Source organism: Typopeltis vanoorti, chromosome 14 (assembly GCF_054136105.1).
Source record: "Typopeltis vanoorti isolate ZY-2024b chromosome 14, IOZ_Tvanoo_1.0, whole genome shotgun sequence".
Lineage (NCBI taxonomy): Eukaryota > Metazoa > Arthropoda > Arachnida > Uropygi > Thelyphonidae > Typopeltis > Typopeltis vanoorti.
Window position 1 is genome coordinate 38220660 of NC_143562.1, and position 22656 is coordinate 38243315.

Consider the following 22656-nt stretch of genomic DNA (forward strand, 5'->3'; position numbering starts at 1 on the left):
GGGGAGACCGTTTTAACTCTGCCTAACTTTTGAATAGAGTGAGGGGGCTTATTATTATTTTCTCGGGCATCTTCAGGGGGTGAAAGACTTATCGTGGGAGGCCCAGCATGATTATTCACCCAACATCTGTCATACGTCTCCTTGAACTCATTCACCGACAATGCAGTCAAAATGTCTGTGTTAACCCATTTCACCCATTCATTACCCCCAAGCAAAAAATATACTCCTCACAAGGGTGTGAGGAGTATATTTGCAATACATAATAAGAAATTTTCCACTTTTTATTATGTATTGCAAAACGTCCACTTTGTCAATCCTAAAAATTCCTTTTAATCACTTATATGTTTCTATCATATCCACTCTTTTCCGCCTATCAAACTAATTTTCATAACCCACACACACCTGCAATCTGTCCTCATAAAGATCATTCTACAAATTCGTCACAACCTTCCTCACTGGTTTGGATCATCTCCACCATTTTCACATTCCCAAAAAAACCGACCAATCATATTGTGCGCAGTCATTCATATGTGGCCTTATAAAGAAGAACAGCAACTTCCCTATCCATGCATATGAGTGTATTTTTCAACATTAATGTAATAATAATAATAATAATAATAATAATAATAATAATAATAATAAAAAAAAAAAAAAAAAATAATAATAATAATAATAATAATAATAATAATAATAATAATATTATTATTATTATTATTATTATTATTATTATTATTATTATTATTATTATTATTATTTCGGGCAACTCCAACAGTCCTTAGACTCATCGAGGGAGGCCCTAAACATCATGTCCACACAACTATGCGATTACATTCTCACAGTATCTATCATACCTTGCCTTGAACTCGTTCACCGTCATAGCACCCACAACAGACTCTGGCAGCTTATTCCACTCATTTACCACTCTAAAAGTAAAGAACCCAGCTCTAACACCCCTGTTGATCACACTCTTGCCCAGCTTCCATAGGTGTTCCCTAGTTCTGCCACCACCAGTCCTGATCTCAAAAATATCCTCTGAATTAATCCTATAGAATCCCTTTAGCAATTTGAATGTCTCAATCATATCTCCCCTTTTCCGCCTATCAACTAGTTTCTGCAACCCACAAATCTTCAACCTGTTCTCATATGGTTCATTCCATAGACCTGTTACCATCTTAGTCACTCGGCTCTGGATCCTCTCCACCTCCTTCCCATCAAGAAAGAACCGAGGTGACCAAATCTGGGCACAGTAGTCGATATAACAAGGTAGATGTTGAGGAACACACTGATAAGTGTGGATAGATTACATTGATGTTGAAGAACACACTGACAAGCATATTCTTCAGCATCAATGCAGTCTAACACACTATTTTGACTACTTTACAATATTCCCTATACACTTCAACTCCTTATCGACAGTCACTCCCAAATTGCTGCCCAAAGCAATTTCCTGTAGCCCAGTTTCATTAATGTAGTATACAGCTTGTGGTCTTTTTTTCCCTAAAGCTCATGATCTCACACTTTGTGACATTAAACCATATCCCTTTTCCTTTACCCATGCCTCCAACCTATTTAAGCCATCCTGAAAGGATCTCGATATTATCTTTATTAAATATGAAGATCAGAACTTTTGTTTCTGCTCTTCACAGTTTTGCATAATTAGCAAGAAATTAGATATTCACCTTTAAACCATTTTTTATATTACTGATGTACAAATATTTTTGATGTCCTTGATGTTATTGCATTGTTGATGTACTTGGTGTTATTGCTTCTTGATGTCATTATATTATTGATGTGCAAATTATATTCTTGTTTTCTCCATAAATTACCCTAACTGATCTTATTAAAATTTGAATGCGAAGTAATTTAGGAAGACAAACCCTTTACAAAATAAACAAATAAATTCGTTATGCTTCCCCCCAAAAAAACTGTTATTGTTTGCTATATTTGCTACAACTCGATTTTTCTGAGTCGGCCGTAGAACTCGCACTATTTCAGATAACTATATATAGCGTTAGTTTTTAGAGACCACGAGAGAAGGCAGCTGTCTGCCGTACTGTCTTCCTCGGATGCCTATTAAAATCATTGATAGCCTTATAGTTGGGCTGCTCGGCATTCTTCAAAAGCTAGTTAGAACTAAATGGTTTAGCCTATTACCTTTGTAGAATAAAAGTCTTTCGCAGATTTAAATAGCATTTGGTGGAATATTAACATTGGTTGCAAACAGTAATAACAAATGTTGATCGAACATCGAATAATGGAACAAGTGATATCAAATATTAATCGAAAAAACATTTACTGGGCTCAACAAGTTATATGCAATTGCAGTTGTAAGGTGAAAAATAGTTGTCACTTCCGATATTTAAGTAAATGAAATATAAAAAAAAAAAAAAAGATAATAATTGCTCTTAAAATAAATAAAAAAATCCACACCTTTACATTTCCGAAAGGAAGTAATGGAACTCTTTTGGCAGTTATTTCTTTCACGAGCGCTAGGGGGTGTTGATTTCGATATAGTAAGGTAACTTGTGTATATTAATTGTACTATGTGTTAGTAGTCGTGATTGCTTCGGTGTTTTATCAATTAAAAGTTGTTTTAAAACGAAAGACCTGTTTATCGGCCTTATGTATTCGACCAGGTAGGAAATGCTAATGCAATATATAATAGATATGTATTTTTTAATTTTAAATTTCGTCTGATTAACAGCTGTTCTTAAATATTGACAAGGTTAAGCATGAGTCACTAAGAGCCTTATTTTTACGAGCCGCTTTAGTGATCATACTTTGTTTAACTGGGCATTCCCCCCCCCCCCCCCCCTTAAATATACTATATATTTTTGTCAAGTATTCATAAGTATACCTTTAAAATGCATGCATATATACACGCAGTTTTTATTTCTTTGTATATAGTTATTGTAACAAGTATATTGCTCTCTGTGCATCGTATCATGTGGGTGCATTTGTCTCATTTTTAATAGTCATGTTTCGCTTATGTAGTTTTGGTGTATCAGGATCCGAACGTTTGTTTCTAATTTATAAAGCAAATACTATATAACTCTTGTGTACATATAAATACAGTTAGCATATTTTAATATCACATTTTTCTACAGAATGATAGATTCACTCCTATTAAATGTCGAGGTCTGAAGAAAATATATAAATATAGAAAGGAAATATAAATTAATATACATTAATTTATCGTATTTGTATGCACTGTATAACATTTGATGGTAACAGTGTGATAGATTGCTGGTCTCCCATGTTAGTTTTTGCCGTTATTGCTTGTAGCTACGCTCGCACTTCACCTATGAGCGCATAGTTGAAGAGAGAGAGAGAGAGGGGCTGGGAACAACAAACCATTCTTCCTTGTGTCGCATGGTTGGGAAGCGGTATTTATGATACCACAGTGAATAATGGAAAGTACTAATACTTCTTTTATACAACACTTGCTTATCCAAATGCATTTTAATGTATAAAACTTAAAACTTCATGTGTAGAAAACAGTACCATGTATATCAGCATGCACAATATTATAAAATGAACACTTTTTTTTGAACAGAGAAATAAGAGTAGTAGTTTGGAACTAATTATTTTTCTTTCTGTAAAGGATCACAGCAGAATATGATGGAGGTGGGGAGGATCCAGAGACGAGTGACCAAGATGATAGCAGGTCTATGGAATGAACCTTATGAGAACAGGTTGAAGATTTGTGGGTTGCAGAAATTGTTGATAGGCAGAAAAGGGGTGATATGATTGAGACATTCAAATTACTGAAGGGTTTCTATAAGATTAATTCAGAAGATATTTTTGAGAATAGGACTAGTCATGGGAGGACTAGGGGCCATACATGGAAGCTGGCAAGAGTGTGGTTAGCAAGAGTGTTAGAGCTAAGTTTTTTTACTTGGAGAGTGGTGAATGAGTGGAATAAGCTGCCAGAATCTGTTGTGGGTGCCATGACTGTGAATGAGTTCAAGGCGAGGTATGATAGATACTGTGTGAATGTCGAATAGTTGTTCTTGACATGATGTTAGGGGCCTCTCTCGATGAGTCTAAGGACTCCTTGGAGTTGCCTGTAATAATAATAATTACACAAATGACCAATAATAGTGTGGCAACTTTAACAGCAAGAAAAAAAATATATATATATAGATATAAATTCATGAAGTGACAAGGTGCAATCATAACTGAACTGTGGTTAAAAAGCATGATATAAGATAACAACAAATCTAGAATCCAACCATAATTTTATTTGAATTTTCAGTAGTAGTTTTTTTTTGGGGGGGGGGGACTGGATAACTTAAGAGTACATATTGGGAAGAATGAGCAAATAAGAGATTGCTGAACTCTATTATATATGCATATAAACGTTTGTGAAGAATGCTGTTTTGTGTAAATTTAAAAATTTACAAATTTCTTGTTAACATCTCAAACAACAACAAGAACAAACTATCAATCTCTGGAAGGATTGCTCCTTCTGTGATAACATTGATGTGAAAGTGCCATCTAATAATGAGGAATTGAACCAACCATATATTAACTGCTATTCCTCTTTATGCAAAAAAATTGCACTACATGAAGTGAAACTCATGAACGAACATGAATATTACCATCAGCCAATAGATTCACTCAAACAGCTAATATCTAACAAGTCATTATGAGGCTATCTTATAAACAACTAGAAAGCACTCTGAATTTTGATGTGACCAAATATATCCAACCCTGATTTAAACAATTAAATTTTAAGTCCATACCAGTGATTTTGAATGTTTTTGGCCTTGCATTTTATTGATTAATATAATGAATTCTATGCAAACAAGTAATTAAGGTCCAAACTGGAAATCAGTTATCAGTTTGCATTACTGGGATCCTTGGTATCCATTTTTTTTTTTTTTTTGCTGCTGCCATTGCCAGTTAAAATACAGTCATCCTAGGTATTTGAAAGTATTTTCTTGTTAAAATATTTCTCCAGTACCTTAACCATCACTCTTGAGATGCTAATTGGCCTGGCCTATAATTTGCTACTTCTGTCTTGAACTCTCCTTTATGCAGTGGGACTATGTCCTCTTTTCATTCCATTGGCATAAAAAAATATTTCTCTCTCTCTCTCTCTCACACACACAGAGCTTGGAAAGAAGTCAACTGACAGGTCCATGGGCAAGGTGCGTCATGTCATCAGTCATGCATTTGTAGTCAGTATAAATTGGAGGAATATGATGCTCTTAAGTCAGTGCAACTGTGTCCAGGTGAAATGGCTGTGAGAAGGGATCTGATGGAGTTTGAAAGAGCCATTGAGATAGGATGCCATACCGCAGACATATCTGTTTGGCAAATAGTTGACAAATTGGGCCATCCCAGGTCAACAATCAGTGATACCATACTGAGACAGAAATGCAGGTAGTCAACTGCAAGTGCTACGTGCAGTGCATGACACACCACACTCATCAAACATGATTGTAGGGCGCTATGAAGGATATTTTGTGAAAACCATTATTGGCTGACGTGTAGAATATGGAGTTTTGGACATCGACTGAAACATGAATCTGCACAAAAATAAATAGGACCACAATATGCAAACCTTACATTACCCGAACCAACATGCAGTATCATCTTTAGTGGTGTCAAGAGCATGTACAGTGGGACGTGGAAGCATGGAAAGCTGTGTTATAGTGATGAATCACACTACACCCTCTACTGAGCAGATGGATGGGTGTGGCAGATGGTGAATATCTCTTACCAGAGTGCATAACCCCAACTATGAAATTCGGTCCAGTTTGGCCTTGAACCTCTGTTTGTGGTGCTACGAACATTCAGAGGTATTTGAACATTTTGGACAGTGCAATGCTTCCTACTTGCCTGCACATAACCCTAATCTCAACTCTGTTGAACATCTGTGGGATGAACTTGAGCATTGGGTGAGATCAAGGGATGTCCACCCCACAGACCTTGTTACTTACCAGGACCTCTTTTCCTATAGGAAGAATGGTCCAAGATTCCCATTGATTGCTATCATGCACTCGTGAAAAGTATTCCCTGTTGGATTGCTGTAGTCATCACAGTGAAATGAGGTCCTACACTTTTTTAGCTAGGCACCATGGCTGTTTGTTCCTCACACTATGGTGCTGCCTACTTCTTTCCAAGCAGTGTATACATATATATAGGTAAGTTTTTCCACATGCACAAAAAAAAACTATGTTCACACACATGTTTAGATAAGTTTTTCCATACTGTTCATTATATTTTTATGCTGGTAGTCTCTTTTCAATTTTAATATAAACATCCAGAAGATGTTTATTATCACATTATTGATCATCTCTTAATTATGATATGATGAATATGAAATTAGTTACTTTCTGTCCATGCATTGTGTGTGAATCGTTGACCATTTTCATACCCATCATTGGCTCTGTAGTAGCTTTCTGTGCAGGTGCAATGTAATGTAGGAGACATATTTTTGCCCATTTTATACCTTTTGACAGCTTCTCATGAACTTTCTACACATGTACCATATTCATAAACTATTCTGAAATTGGCATGAAATACTCCTAAAATCTTATGGCATCGAGTGTTGTAGGACAGAAAATGTCCTCCATGCATGTGTGCGCATGTTGGATTGAATTGTGACTAGTTAGGAGATTTTTTAACCCTTCAGGATTGATTACTCAAGTAATTTTAAATGAAAAAAATAAAAATATGGACCTTTCTTTTGCTGGCAATTTTAAGAAAACGAGAATGCAGATGCAGTGCTGAATTTTCTTAGCATTAGTTGCAGAATATTTAATATCATCTTAATGCTTGCTTTAAGTTGGTAAAATTAGTTACTTTATTAAATAACACAAATAAAGCTCCTGTATTGCTTACACATTTATGCATATTGTTGTGTATTATTGGTTTTCTTGGTCATTATAAGTATAGGTTGCATCATCCAAAATTCTCTGATACAGTCTGTTCCTATTTCTTTCCATACACCAACAGTTTCAGTGACTAGGTGTAATAATCAAAAAAGTTAAAATTAGGAGATTTAACTGGCCATGGAAAATGATTGCCCATCCTCCTTATTCAGGTAATGGAGCTCCATTGTAGTCAATAAAGTTACATTCTTTAAAATGCCACGTGGCTTATTCCTCAAATTAATTTTTTTTCTGCACTGAGACAATTGTTGAACACTTATGATCTGATCTGATTTAGTGTTTCATGGCTTGATAATACATTGGGCTTCAGATTAGGCATTAGTGACACCTGGCTATCAGAGACCATATATATTAACTGTTATTGAGTGTAAAGGGTATGGTTTTTAGGAAGAATAGGATAGGTTGGAGTTGGGCATACTGCAATAATATTGGATGATTTGAGTCCATTTAGCATAGCAAGCTATGACTGCAATACTATTAACAATTTTCCATCTGGCAGTGAGTTTGAAACCATTTGGTGGGAGACAGAATCTAATAAATACAATCAAAGTGGAGTGTTGTTACAGACCTAGTGAATTGACTGCTAGTAACAATGAAATGCATTACCAAATAAACATGATGGGTGCAAAACAAGTAATCATTTAAGAATGGCTTTACCTATCCACACACTGGTTAGGTAGTGGTGAAGTCGGATCAGAAAGAATGAAATCTAATTTAATGTGCCTTTGTGAGATAACTTCCTCAAGTAGCATATTACAGAAGGAACTCAAGGTTAGAGAGTGTTAGATCTCATTATTGTGTCTGGGATGGGGGGGGTGTTAGTTAAAGACACAACTGTTCTGCCTTTGCTTGGTGACAGTGATCTTGCTTTACTGTTCAGGGAAGTGGCTAAGTTTATGGATGTTCCATCAAGAACAGGTTAAATGCTGAACTACATATAAGAAATTATGACCAACTGAGGAATGTGCTAGGTTTTCTCCTATGGTATCAGTTGCTAAATGGGAAGGGTGTTGGCTATGCATGGGGAACATTTAAAAAATAGTGTAATGATTCAGCCTCAGAATGTGTCCTTAGAATTCAAAGAATAAATGGAGTAGGAATGAAATAGATGTTCAAAAAAATGATGATATGGTAGAAATACCGTGTACATAAGGATGATGCCAGTTATTATTATGGGCAACTCCATGAAGTCCTTAGACTCATTGAGGGTGTCCCTAAACATACCATGCACTATCCAACATTTGTGCAGTATCTATCATACTTTGCTTTGAACTCATTCAAAGTCATGGTACCCACAATAGACTCTGATAGCCTATTCATTCATTTACCACTCTCCAAGCAAAAAATCTAGTTCTGACACCCTTGATAACTACATACATTCTTGCTCAGTTTCCAAGGATGATCCTATTTCTCCCAAACACCAGACCTGTTATGAAAAATTTCCCTTGTATTAATCTTGTAAAAACCCTTCAGTAATTCTGTGTCTCAATCATATTATCCCTTTTCTGCTTGTCAACCAATTTCTGTAACCCACAAGTCTTGAACCTGTCATCATAAAGTTCATTCCATAAACTTGCTACTATCTTGGTCACTTGCCTCTTGATTCTCACCTCCTCCCCATCTCAAAGAAACCAAGGTGATCAGATCTGCATTCAGTAGTCAAGATAGTATCTTACCAAAGTTGTGTAAAAAAGGTGTAATAACCTGCTTGCCAATGCTCACCAGAGTATTCTTCAGTAACCAAATAATCCAATAAGCTGCTTTAGCCACTTTTGCTAACCTACTGATTATGACCACCAAATCCCTGGTGCATTGGTGTAGCTAGAGCTTTTGCCACCCCTCTCAGTACTCACCAAAAATACTACAAAAAGTCAGAACGATGTATTTGGAAATAAATTACAACACTGATTATTTTTGAAGTAAAACTTTAATTTCAACATTTTAAAATGCTATTTTTCCTGCTTTTCTGTTAGCAAAATCGTCAATGACATTGGTGAAGTCTATTTCATAGTAATGTAGGTAATTAATAAATTTTATTTAGAAAAACCCCCTCTCACAACTAGCAACACTTACAGCAATTGTGAGGAAAATTCGCTGTAGTATTACTTGAACTGAGTTCTCGAGACTGCATTTTAGAATTAACTGCAAAAGTTCAAAAAGGTTCAAAGTGCCGCCCGGGGTGGACCGCCCCCTCTGCCCCCCCCCCTAGCTATGCCTCTGCCCTGGCGTTATCATTTTCCTGGAGTACAGTTGTATCAATGTAGTACACAGTTAGTAATCTTTTCACCCAAAAATATATAACTTTACACTTTGCAACATTCAACTGACATCCATTCTCCTTTGCCGAGACTGCCAGTTTATCCTAATCATCCTGCAAAATTTTAACATTTTTATTAACTATTGCTCTACTGAGTTTTGCATCATCGGCAGACAGTTGAATAGTTCCTCTCAAATCATTTCCTGTATTGTTAATGTACAAATTAAATAGTAGCATCTCAAGAACAGAACCCTGTGGCATGACACTAGTTACAGGCCTTCTACTGTAATCTACTCCTGAATAAACTATGGTCTGGTATCTCTCCATCAACCACCCTCTTACCCACTTCAACTTTCTTATCCACTTCATACCTATGTGCTGCAATTTATTAATTAGAATTCCATGTAGTATCCTGTCAAAAGTCTTTGCAAAGTCTAGCAGTATCACTATTAACCCATTACCTTTACCCAACTCAGCTGTCACTATATTATGAAATGTGAGCAAGGCATGATCTGTCCTTCACAAAACCATGTTGCCCCTTCCCATATAATATCCCATTTCCTTCTATCCATTCCTGTATTTTACTCTTGGCCAACTTCTCCAGTACCTTGACTGTAACACTCCTGATATGCTGATTGGTCAGTAATTGATACATGAGGCTACATGAGTCCTGGAGCTCTCCACACCTATGTTTTATGCAATGGAAACCTCTTTCCACTCCCCTTGGACTAATCCAGAGCTGAGATTTAGATTAAACATCAAAAGCACTGCCAATTCCCTATCACCTTCTCATAAAATTTGAGCTGGTATACTATCTTCTCCAGTTCATCTACATCAGTTTCCATATAAAACTCCTCTTTGTTGTTACTGCAATATCTTCACCTTAATGATATACTTTTGCAAAGTATTCACTTAGTAATTTTACTATTTTGCCTGATTCATTTATCAGCCTACCATCAGCATTCATTAAAATCATTCTATCATAAACATTCTTCCTTTTACTTGCAACATACTGAAAGAACTCTTTGGGATTATCTTCGGCCTGTACTTTCCAGAGTATGAAATTTCCTTTCCTACTCTGCTTTTGCCTTTCTTACCAACTGGTTACCCTTGTGCTTTGTGCTGCTCATATGCCTACTAGTCACCTTTTTCCTTGAATTCCCTCCACATTTTATTTATTTACTTTATTTTTATGTAGCTCCAGCTTAATGTTGGTATTCATCCATTTTTCTCCCACTTGATTTATTTCCTGATTCTAGGTATGCCATCTGCAATTACCTCTCTCAAACACTCCTTTTCCACTTCCCTTGCAGTTTCATATGCCTTGGCACCGATCCAAACAATTGCCTAAGTTTGCCATACTTACCAGCCCTGTAATTCCACATATACCCCCCCCCCCCTCTTAACTGAAAACTCACCACACATTTAGCTACCTCCCAGGTCAAGACCATATGATCACTCTCTCTCCAGTTGGTGGCAATTTGGTCATATTAGTTATAGACAAATTCTTTGATGCAATTACTAGATCTTGCACTCTCAAACCCTTAGTATTTTCCATCGCATGCTGCCTCAGGTAATTATTTCTTAGTAACTGTATAAATTCCATTTCTGTCCTCCCGTGTGTCCTTTCCTCCTTCCAATCTATGTTTCCATAGTTGAAGTCCCCCATAATTACCTTCCCTTAACTCATTGACCTTATTTGCTAATGCATACTATCGCCATCATCCCCTGGTCTATAGAAGCAACCAACTGTATATTGTTCTGTTGGCTATTCATCTCACACCAGATGGCCTCAAATGTGCTATTTTCATTGGCCTGCAGTTGAACTCTTGCTCTCTTTGGTTTCAGTTCATTGGCTATCATTCCTCCCCCCCCCCTTCATTCTTTTATCTCCATCCTCCCTGAAAACACTATACCCTTCACATTCTGTCCCACTAACTATATCATCTTTTGTCAGCCATGTCTTACTCATGCCAATAACCTTTGGCCAGGATGAACTGACCAATGCCAAAATTCCCCCCCTCCCCTGTTCCAAATGTTCCTGGCATTAGTGTACATAAAGTGTAATAGCCCTTAAGCTTTATACTAACTATTCCATTCTGGTTATGAAAATTATAAGGAGCAGGCCAGGAGAGTTATGATTTTATGGTAAACTACACATGTATGAAAAGAAACTGGCTGTGGAAGCTAAAGACAGTCCAAAAGAATTCTTTTGTTATGCTGCGAATAAACAAAGAATGAGAAGTATGAAAGAATAACTGTACTAAATGCAGATGGTATGCAGGTAAGAGATGCAGAAGAGACTAAAACTAATGAGTGCCCATTTTGTTAAACGCCATTTAACCTGGTTTATGCAACATTGAGCTCGCTGCTACCTCTTCACTGGTTGAAGAAACTACTCAAGTGTATGAGGAGATGGTATTAGAACTGTTGCACAAACTGCATAAGAATTCCACAGCAGGGGCTGGTAAAATATCAGCATGGATCTAAAACAGTGTTTAGATGAACTAGCTTTTCCTTTGACCAGACTATAGTTTCAGTTTTGTAACAGGGAAGATTCCACAGGAATGGAAAGAATGTATGATAATTCCATTACTCAAGTATGGTGCAGAGACTGAAGTGTCTAACTATTGACCTATCAGTATCTCTGGAGAGTGGTGAGGAAATCCTTGCATACAGAAATGGATTAACAAAAAATCTATAATTTACAATGAACAGCATAGGTTTACTAAGAGAGGTCATATTTTAGCAACTTTCTCACATTTTATAATAATGTGACTGTTCGGTTAGACAAAGGGAATGGATACACCAGGATACTTTTGGGTTTTGTTAAGGCTTTTGACAGGATACAACATGGATGGCTGTTGTATAAATTTGAGAATATGGGATTGGACTATAAAATATTAGCATAGATATGAGGATGGCTGACTGACAGATATTATTATTAAGTTTTAAAAGTGGTATACCGTAAGTAGACATATCGATACAAAATTAATAATGGAAAAAACTCACATACAAAGATTATTTAATAGTATAATTTTCGCCTGTGACACACAGGCGAAAATTATATTATTAAATAATCTTTGTACGTGAGTTTTTTCCATTATTAATTTTGTATACATATTATTATTATGTGACACCTCCAGGGAGTCCAAAGACTCATCGAGGGAAAGTGTGTCAACAGCATCGAACGATCCCCTTTTAACTACTAACTGTTCTCAAACTTGTTTAACTTTTTGTGAGCCATTAGTAGCAGAGGCTCTACCAATCGTAGAGCCTCTGTTTGTTTATATGGTTTGTTTGTTTGTTTGTTTATATCCAAACAAGCAAGAAAGGTTTGCTTATATCCAAAAGTGATATGTAGGGGATGTGAGTTTGCAATATTTAAGGTGACCATTTGTTGCAAGAGGATTTTCATCAGCCCATAAATGTTAAGTTAATATTTTATCTTGTCTTGTCTTAAGCTTTTTCATGAACCATTGAGGTTCTTTAACTATGAACTTCACAACTGCAACCGTCACAAGGATAAGGTAATTGGCCCTATGTCGTAAGATATGTGTGTGTGTTCATGGGTCGGTTTTTTCCTGTTCTGGAGGATGAAAAACCCGGGTTTCTGGGTAAAAAAAAACCCATACCTCCGTAGTATACCGACTAAATCACCTTTAGTCGAAAGAGACCAGATAAAGTTTCCTCACGTCTTGGATGGGAATCTAACCCAGGTCTTTTTGACCAAAGGGCTTCGTCTATACAGACTAAGCTACGGAGGCTCAGTATTTCATCTTAGTAATAGTACTGTATTTGTTATCATATTACAGTTTATTATCTTACATCTAGTAGCTACATGAAATGTATGATTCAGAATATTCAAAGCTAATTGAATGTTATTTATTCAATTTAGTAAATGTTGCTTCATTGGGAATAATAGACATCTTAAGGGAATGTGTGTGAGACATGAATTAATTATTATTAACTCATATATACTTTGTAACAAGAAAAATGTATACACATTAATAAATTTGCTAATTTTTTACATATTCCAACCATTATTTAATTTTAATTGGTGAATAAAGTGTAGCCACACATTAGAATTTGAGCATCAAATGACAAAAGTTCGCTTGCAGCTTACCTTTCTTTAAGTTATTAATTTGGAAATTGTATAGCATAAATGCCCTCTTTACTTTATGCTCTCAAAACAGGTTGCATGGCTTGCAATGTTGCTGAATATTTGGTTTCTGGAATTTCATTGTATTTCTCTAAACATGTTTTCAATATGGATATTAATGTCAGATACTACACCATGTGACTGATTTCCTACATTGTAGTAAAAGCACAGAGTTAAACATGGTCACCCCACTAGCACACAACAAAACAAAATTCTGTTTATAAGCTTTAAGAACATATGCAAAAATTGATTGTGACCATATCTTCCCACTACTATGAAATCAGACTTGTATCAACATAAACTTTTTGCTTAACACTAAGAATCAGCCCTTGAAGTTTGTCAAAATTCTTCTTATGGCAGCTTTTTATATATGCGTGTAATCATTAAATAATATGAAATAGGTGGTATTTTAGAGTGTTTTTAACATTGATCCCATATATAAGAGGTAGAAAAACCTATAGAACATCATTACTGTGTGATGATGCAACAGGTGAGGGTTGAGAAAGAAGCTTGTTGACACTTTTTTGAAAAGTTGGAAGTTGCAGTTTGGGAATACTTCATGAGGCTTTTCCGGAGAGCAGAGGTAGATGGGAGAAGCAAGTTTAGTGTATTTGCAGTTGCACGGCAAAGAGATTGAGCAGCTGTTGCACTTGTTTTGATAGAGCAGAAAGCAGAGGAAGGATTATAGATGTTTTACAAGCCAGAAATGCAAGACTCCTTCTGAGTGAGAGATTAAAGTGGAGGAAGTTAGTACTGAAAGCTGTGAAATCAGAAGTATTGGAGTGAATGGAGTTCTGGGTTATACAGTGGTGAAAGAAATGTAAAAATTGGTTGCTGTTATAGGCCAGAAGGAGCCAGGGAGGTTGTGGAAGATGCGCATCAGCAGATTAGTATTAGTACAATGAGTGCAAGTCGAATAATTATTATGAGGGAAGGACTTCAACTTCAGAGACACGTGGATTAGGAGGAGGAAAGATCACATGACAGGAAAGAAGTAGAATTTATACACTTACTGAGAATTACATGAAGCAGAATGCAATAGAGAGAGAGCACTTGGAGTACAAGAGTGTTGGATCTTGTTATAGGATCACAACACCTGTCCATAACTAAGGTGGCTACATTGCCTCCGTAATCACATAGTCTTGACTCGAGAGGTAGCAAAATGTGGAAATTCCAGTTAAGAAGGGATATGTGTGGAACTAAGGCAGTTAATTATGATATACTAAGGAGGCTGCTTAAAGCAGTACCATGGCATAAAGATCTGCAAGGGAAGGATGTTCACAGTGCATCAGAGATAGTCAAGGGGTATCTGGAGGAATCGGTATCACACTGTATACCCATTTGTCACTTGCTCATTAAATATACATCTTATCATCGAATCCCCATACAATACTGTTTCTTTTCTCCCAATTTCTTGCACTTTTATGCTTTTCCCATTCACTCTTTCTTTCATTCTATGTCCTATACCACATGGCAATCGTTTCTCCAGTTGTTCAAGCTCATGTTTTGTCTTGTGAAGGAATCTGCATAAGCATGCAATTTCTTTCTGTGCTGGCATCTCATCATCCACATTGTTACTTTCAATTACTTCCTTGAAACTCTCATTCGTATTTCATGCACTATTATTCACTGCTTCCACTACATTCTCCACAACATTTTGACAATCCTGCTTTACATGCTTACTGCCCTCTTCTCTCGGGGACAGGTTAAGTCTTCCATTTCCACAATGACCTCCAGGAGTCTCGGTTTCTTGCATGGCTGATGATCTGTCCGTATGTTTGTAATCCGGAGTTAACCTTCATTGATGTTATCCATTTAGTCTTGGTCTTCCTTTTTTTCTTCTAATCTTGCATACAGAGCGAGGTTGAGTAGCCGTTTTGTGGCATTCTCTTGACATGTCCATACCATTGAAGTTGTCTTTTGATATTTTCTGTTAATGAGTCTGTATAGTTTAGGTCTTGTCTTACAGTTTCATTTGTTTTCTTTTCTGTCCATTTTGTTTTATTTATTTTTCTGAGACATTTCATTTCATCTCTAAAGCTACCAGTTTTTTTGATCTCTGTCTTTTTGAGTGTCCAAGTTTCTGAAGCATTATAGCACAGTGGGTATTATAATTATGTTATATAATTTTATTTTTAGAGGTTTGGAGATTTTACCTAGCTTATTAAATGATGACCATCCAGTCGATATTCTAAGTGTTTTGTTATTACCGTTCCTAAATAGTTGAGTTGTTTTACCTGTTCAATTGTTGATCCATTCAATAAGAAGTTCTTTTCTTCATTTTTTCCAGTTACCATGATTTTTGTTTTGTTCGTATTTGTGGTCATGCTGTATTGTTTGGTTTGGTTATTAGGTTCACCATTTTTTCTTTTGTTCCACTATCATTACAATGTCATCTGCATATTTTATGTTATTAAGGTTATAACCATTTAGGTTGATCCCTTTTTTTCTCCTTCCAAAGCTTTAATGTTAAAAATGTCCCACCTCTCCATACTTTTTTAACATCTTAGGGTAGATGTTAAAAAGGTATGGAGAGATGGGACATCCTTGGGCTACTCCTTTACTGATGTTTATTTTATTTCTTGTTATACTGTTAAATTTAATTATTGCTTCTGTGAGACCATAATATTTTTCTAAGAAGTCTAGAGTATCTTCATCGATATGTTTCTGTTTTAATATTAATAAAGTTACTCTATTTATTGAGTCAGATGCCTGTTTATAATCTGTAAAACAGTAATAGATATTTTTGTTATGTTCCCAGTATAATTCTGCTAGTCTTTGTATTTCTTCAGATCATCATATATTATGATGATCTGAACAAATCATTGGCCTGCCTGTTCTTCACTAAGAATGATCTCATACGTGCTCTTTATTCTGTTCTGTAAATTGTTTTTTTAAGCATGGCTGAGTAATGTGATTGGTCTGTAATTTTTACAGTTGTTCTTATCACCTTTCTTGTAAATTGGTATGATAATTCCCGTTCTCCAATCTTCTCGTATTTCTCCTGATTTAGTGATTTTGTTGAAAAGTATGGCAAGGAATTTTAAAGTTGTTTGCATTCCTTCTTTCCAGCGTTCTGATGGCATTTGGTCTATCCCTGGTGCTTTGTCAGATTTCATTTGCTTTAGCGCATTCTCCACTTCCGATGGAAGGATCCTTAAGGTGTCTTGTGTTAGTGTGGGACCTTGTTATTTGGTAGTTATTGCTTTCATTCTTAACGGTTTCTTGGTAGTGTTCCGTCTATATTGCTTTTATTGCGTTTGGATTTCATGTTTCCTTGCCCTGATGGTTGATCATTGTTAAAGGTAGTGGCAAAAGGTTTTTTGTAATTTCTTTAATTGTGTTATGTAATGCAAAATTAAGTGGATATTGAATACCACATTATTTCTTAGCCGAATAAGAAACTCAAAGATAGGAAATCTAATCTAAGAGTTTCATGCCGAATATAGAAAACTATAAAGTTTGAGTCGAAGCGTAAGCCACTCACTGATGAGACCTCAAAAAAAAGGTCGAAACTGGTCTGGGTGGTGACCTTCTCTCATAATGTAGAACAGTAATGCATCTCTTAGGAGCTGCATTTTATGGGAAAATACTAAGAACAGTGATCGGAGCTTACTCCACCTTTACTACGAGTTGCCCTAGCATTGCACTACCAAGTGTTGGCTTATGCTTGGACTTGCTGAACTTTATAGTTTTCTATATTCAGCATGAAACTTTATTGAGTTTCTTATTCGGCTAAGAAATAATGTGGTATTCAATATCCACTTAATTTTGCATAATTTTATTTTGCCGAAGTGAAGCCTGTTGGTTCTTATTTCAGTAAGTGTTATGTAATATTTTTGAGTTATGGTGTTTATGTCTCATTGCATTTTTCTGATTTTTTGTTTAGCCAGTTTTCTTTAACCTGTCTGCAGAGTTTATTAATTTTGTTTTTGAGTTGTTTGTATTTCTTCTTGTTTTCTTCTGAGGTATGTCTGTTTATTTTTGTTTTTAGTTTTCTTTTTTCTTCATATTTTTCTAAAATTCATATGTTATCCATTTATTATTTGGTCATATAAATTCCTAAAGTTTCCTTTGCTAAGTTAATGTTTCTTTTCCTGTTTTTCAAAAAGTTTTTGATTTCATCTTTTTGGGTCCTATTTATTTCTTCAATTTTCCTAATGTAGTTTAATCTTATTTGGTTACTAGGGGGCATAGGCTGGTTCTCCTTGAATTCTGATGACTCGAATTTTGAAGACTCGACACTCAGGGTAGCCCCTGAGTGTCGAGTTTTCAAAAGGGGACTATGCCCCCTGGTGCCATACAGAATTTACACATACAGAATAATAATTCTGTATGTGTGAATTCTATAAAATTCACACAGAGTTTATCTGTGTTAAAACAATTAGAACAATAAAATTCACACAGAGTTTATCTGTGTGAATTTTATCCACATTGTTGCAGAGAGTAGTTCATGGTCTGTCTCTAGGCTTTTGAGTGTTCTTACATTTTTGATTGAGGTTTCAATTTATTTCTAATTAGGATATAATCTATACAGTTTTGTATTTCTCTATCTGGCGAGGTCAAAGTGTATTTAAAACTAGGTCTATGGTAAAACATTGTAATTGTGATGACAAGGTGTTTTCTTTACAGAAATTGAGCATAGTTTCTTTCCTTTCATTTTCAGTTCCAATTCAAAATTTCTCCATTACATCTTTTAGCTCTTTTCTGAAAGTTCTGATCTTAGAGTTGAAATCTCAGATTATGAATAAGATGTCTCTGGAGTTAGTATCACCTATTTCCTTTTGGAGATCGTTGTAGAATAGTTCGATGTCTTCTTCATTATGACTTGCATCCGGTGCATAAATCTGAATAACCTTCATGTGTAGTCCTCTTTCTTTGGCTTTTAGTCTAATTCCTATTATTCTGTATAAGATAGGCTTGATATCTGTTATACTTACAGTAAGATTTTGTTTTATTAGAATTGCAACTCCTTCCCTATGTACATTGTCTTTTCTTTCTGAATAGAATAATTTGACGTGTTTAGGCATCATCCTTCTGTTCAGTGAGTTTCTGAGATTCCTATAATATACCACTTTATCCTTTTTCAGATTTTCTTGTAGAATTTGGAGTTTTCCTGTTTTGTATAGAGATCTGATATTTACAGTAGCTATATACTTTCCACGTTTTGCTGACCACATAGAAAATTTCTCACCAACACTATGTGAGGCTCATGTTGGCATATTGGCTACCCCATACGTGGTAGTATGAGATGTATTCCTGGTAGTTGTGTAATCCATGGAAGTCTTTGGAATTTTAGTGTGGCTGGCCTGCCATTTCTCTGCCACACCCTTTAGTCCACAGCTCCTTATTCTTTATTCGGAGCAACCTATTGGGGCATCCCTCATCTGCCACCCAAGAGACGCAACTAGTAGGAGTTTAGTCTCCCAAAAGAATCCTGCTTTATATCCATAATATCAGTCACTTCATTCCTTTGCTCCCGACATGACTCACATTTTTTATACTCGCTTATGAAATATTCCGACAAATATTCTCTCCATTCTCACTCTCATACCACAAACCATCCACTCTAGACAACCAATACATTAAACACATGCTACATAGCACTAAATCCCGCATGTTGATATCAGTTAACATCAATATCTTGGTTGCCATTTTTCTCTTATGCATCAGTGCCATAACAAAGAACATTTTTGAAAGAATATCACGTAATAATAGTTGACTAAACAACACCACTTAACAGCACATTTAAAACTAAACAAAATACCACCAGTTATGACTAAACATATACATGTAACCACAGTAATAAGATTTTTTTAATAACGAAATATTTTGTCCTAAGTATCATAGGACATTGTAAGTACAGGTAATTCAAACAATACTAGGAATCACATACAGTTATGGCACATGCTTACAATGGAATCCCTCTGTGCTTGCAGTAGTTTGTTATAGAATTAAATTAAAATATATCTAGAGAGAGAGAGAAAAAAAAAGGATTGCATTAAAATGAGATAACATATATAAATTATTCTACACAATTTAGGACGACAATTTCCCAGACTTTAGGGATAGTAAGAATGTCATTATGGTTCAAAGTGGGCCTGTGACGTAGGGCTTCAGCATGCACTTTCTTTATATAAACGTTCATGTTTATATAGAGATCTATGTAGAAGTTTGGTCTTTTTCCAATGGAGCCTATGGTTTATGATTTGATAAGACTGATATGTCTTGATGTTCTGAAATGCATTTGCTAATGGATCTACCTGTAGTAGGACAATTTACAGGAACCTGGGACCTTGTATACACCAGAAAGCATCAGAGGTGAAAGTTTGTCTTTAGGAAACGGTAATCAATTATAGATCTGGTTGATTGGTTTGTAGATAGCAGCCAATTTATATTTCTTCATAATTTTTGAAAGAAGACGTTCGGAGATGCCTTTTGACATAGGTATGGGAATCCTACAGGCTTGTTCTTGTCTAGGTTGATGTGTGGGGAAGTGACTGATGATTTTTTGAGTTGTTTTTGGATTGTATCTATTTTGTATGGCTGTATTTTTGATTATTTCCAATTCTTGGTTTAAAGAGTCTTCGGAGGAGCAGAATCTGTGTGCTCTGGTTACTAATGATTTAATGATGCCAAAATTTTGAGATGGATGATGAACTGAAGAATTGTGAATGTAGCAACCTGAAAATGTTGGCTTATGATAGAAGTGGAGATAGAACCATCTTCTTTTCTTTGGATGTGTATATCTCCTTCCTGGATGTACACATTCAAAAAAAAAGGTGGTTCTATCTCCATTTCTGTCTGTCGTTCTGAGTATGCATAGATAGTGGAATTGATAATCTGTTATTTTGGACAAGATTGAAGTGATGGAAATCAGTTAGTAGCATAACAAGAGACTTATTTTCCTTTTTTGGAATTGGATATATGCTTTCTTCTATACACACTGTCCTTAGCAACTTCATAAGAGTTACATTCCATAGACTTCATGTAACTTAAATTTTACAAAATCAGATTTAATCCCTTCACTTTACCTGTTAATTATACCCTACTGCCTACATGTTTACAGTATGTGGTAGTGCATTAAAATGTTTTAAATGTTATTTCTGTTAGTTTCATTCACAGGGCAACATGAAACAAGATGCACATGATGTAAGAACATAGAATATACTGAATTTGCAAAACAATAATGACAGTGATAAGAAAGGATATAAGACATTTCAATTCAAAAATAACAGCAGTAGAAATAACAGTATAAAGAAAAGAAAACTTCTTGATTTGTTTCAGTAATGAAATATTGTGAGTTGGCATAATGAAAAGAATTATAAAAACAGAGGAAAACTCATGTTAATGAAGTTAATCAAGATCTGTATTTAATAAAGTTTTTTAATGAGTTTTCTTCCATTTTTATAATTCTTTTCAAAACTTTTTGATAATTCGGGTCATCTTTATATGTGACAGGTGAAAATGGAATACCATTTACAAATAAGATAGAGATTATAGCTAAATTTTATGAAGCAATACATACAAATAAGGGGAAGGTAATAGAGAAATGAATACTGAACAACCATAATGAATATACAGTCAAAGACAGTAAAACATGTATTTACAAAAATGAAAAATGGTAAGGCACCTAGGCTTGATGGAATATTAATAGAAATGTTAAAAAAATGGAGGAGATTGCTTGCATATAAAACTAGCAGAATTGCATACTGACTGTTTAAGAACAGGAAGAACTCCTAAAAGTCGGAATACTGGGAAAATCATCCTTTTATAAAAGAAAAGTGATAAAATTGTCACAAATTATAGACCTATAACCCTTTTCCCAGTCCTTCATAAGCTTTTTACAAAAATGATAGATAGTAGAGTAAGCAATCTATTAAAGTTTCATCAACCAGAGGAACAAGCAGATTTCAGAACATCCTTTTCAACTGTAGATCAGTTGCAATTCTTAAATCAAGTAACGGAAAAAACAAAAGAATATACCAATTTCTTTGCTCTTCATTGATTATGAAAAGGTCTTCAACTTAATAGACCTATGTAAAATGCTTGGAGCTTTAAAACATAGGAATAGACAGACAATATTTATAAATTAAAGATGCCAAGAAATTATATGCGTGGTTTAATCCTTTATCCAAGTGTAGGCAAACGAGTTTGCACCTGAACTATTTTCAGGACTGGGACAACTTGTATATAGAAGCTTATAACTTCACATCACTTGCCTTAGTATCCCATAATGCAAAGCACATATCCTTATGGGTATGCATGATGCTATACATTATGGGAAGGGTCACTACCCAGACCGGTTTCGACCTTCATTGAAATTTCATCAGTGGGAGCCAGACCGAGAGGTGATACCAAGGTTGAAATAATGCAGCAGTCATGTTTTTATATGCGAGTTGCCAAAAGGTGTCACACATATACTTTAATCAAAGACTGATTGAAATAGTGAGTTCATATACAGATATCTAGGCCAAATCATTACAAACATCCATAAACTTGATGAAATTTCAGCTAGATGGAAAGTTTTTAAAAATTATAGAGATTTTTAAAAGCAAAAAGTAGAGGTTCGGTGGTTGAGACAGTCGTAGGTGTCCTCCCGCGATGAGTCTTCGGACTCCTTGGAGGTGTCAGGAATAATAATAATTTACCCAACTACATAAAAAGAAAGATCTACAACCTGTGTGTGTAGACACGTAAAGAAAGACACCTTTCTCTAGGTGTCTTTAAAACACCTAGAGAAACTTAAACAACACACAGAAATATGGGAACAGCTATTTTGGCCAGTTAGTTAAAAAGAATAAACTTGAATAAGGAAGCAAACAAAGGTAACGGACATTGCATTAGTAATAAAAGGCAACATATGGTCCTGCCCAGCACATATGATGAGAATGTCTGACAACAGATAGACAAAGAGAACAACAGATTTCTTCAGAAATGGCACCAACAACAGCTTTCTTCAGTCCACTGCTGAATGAATGTCATTCAGCAGTGGACTAAAGAAAGTTTGATGACTTGTCTGTCAGCTACCAGTTTATCTAAGTCATTAGTTTATATTCAATCCAGTCTGCCAAAATCATGTTCTCTCCTCACAAAATAAAATTTCAAAACATATACAAATTCATCAGTAATATATTTAAATATTTAGGTTATAAAATATTTTCACCACTAGTAATAAAGGGGTGCTTAAGGGTCAAACCCATATAACTGAGAGGAGACCTCCACATAGCCTTTAAAGGAATGCAGAGAACCGACCAGGGCTTCTTATCTAATGTCCAATCCTCACCTTCTCATGGTGCACCCTGTTGGGTATCTACCTGGATACTGAATGA

General features: G+C 35.5%; 1 protein-coding gene across 2 annotated transcripts in view; it reads left to right on the forward strand.

Annotated features, from left to right (window-relative positions):
• The first annotated feature begins 2230 nt into the window (after positions 1-2230).
• Positions 2231-22656, forward strand: part of app (Palmitoyltransferase app) — a 119352-nt gene continuing 98926 nt past the window's right edge. Inside the window, exon 1 of one of the 2 annotated variants that reach the window (XM_090403614.1) lies at positions 2231-2332. The gene's annotated coding sequence lies outside the window, so the exon portion shown is untranslated. Of the gene's footprint in view, positions 2333-2503; positions 2637-22656 lie in introns of those variants that run through there. The other variant, XM_090403613.1, reaches the window with a different exon arrangement.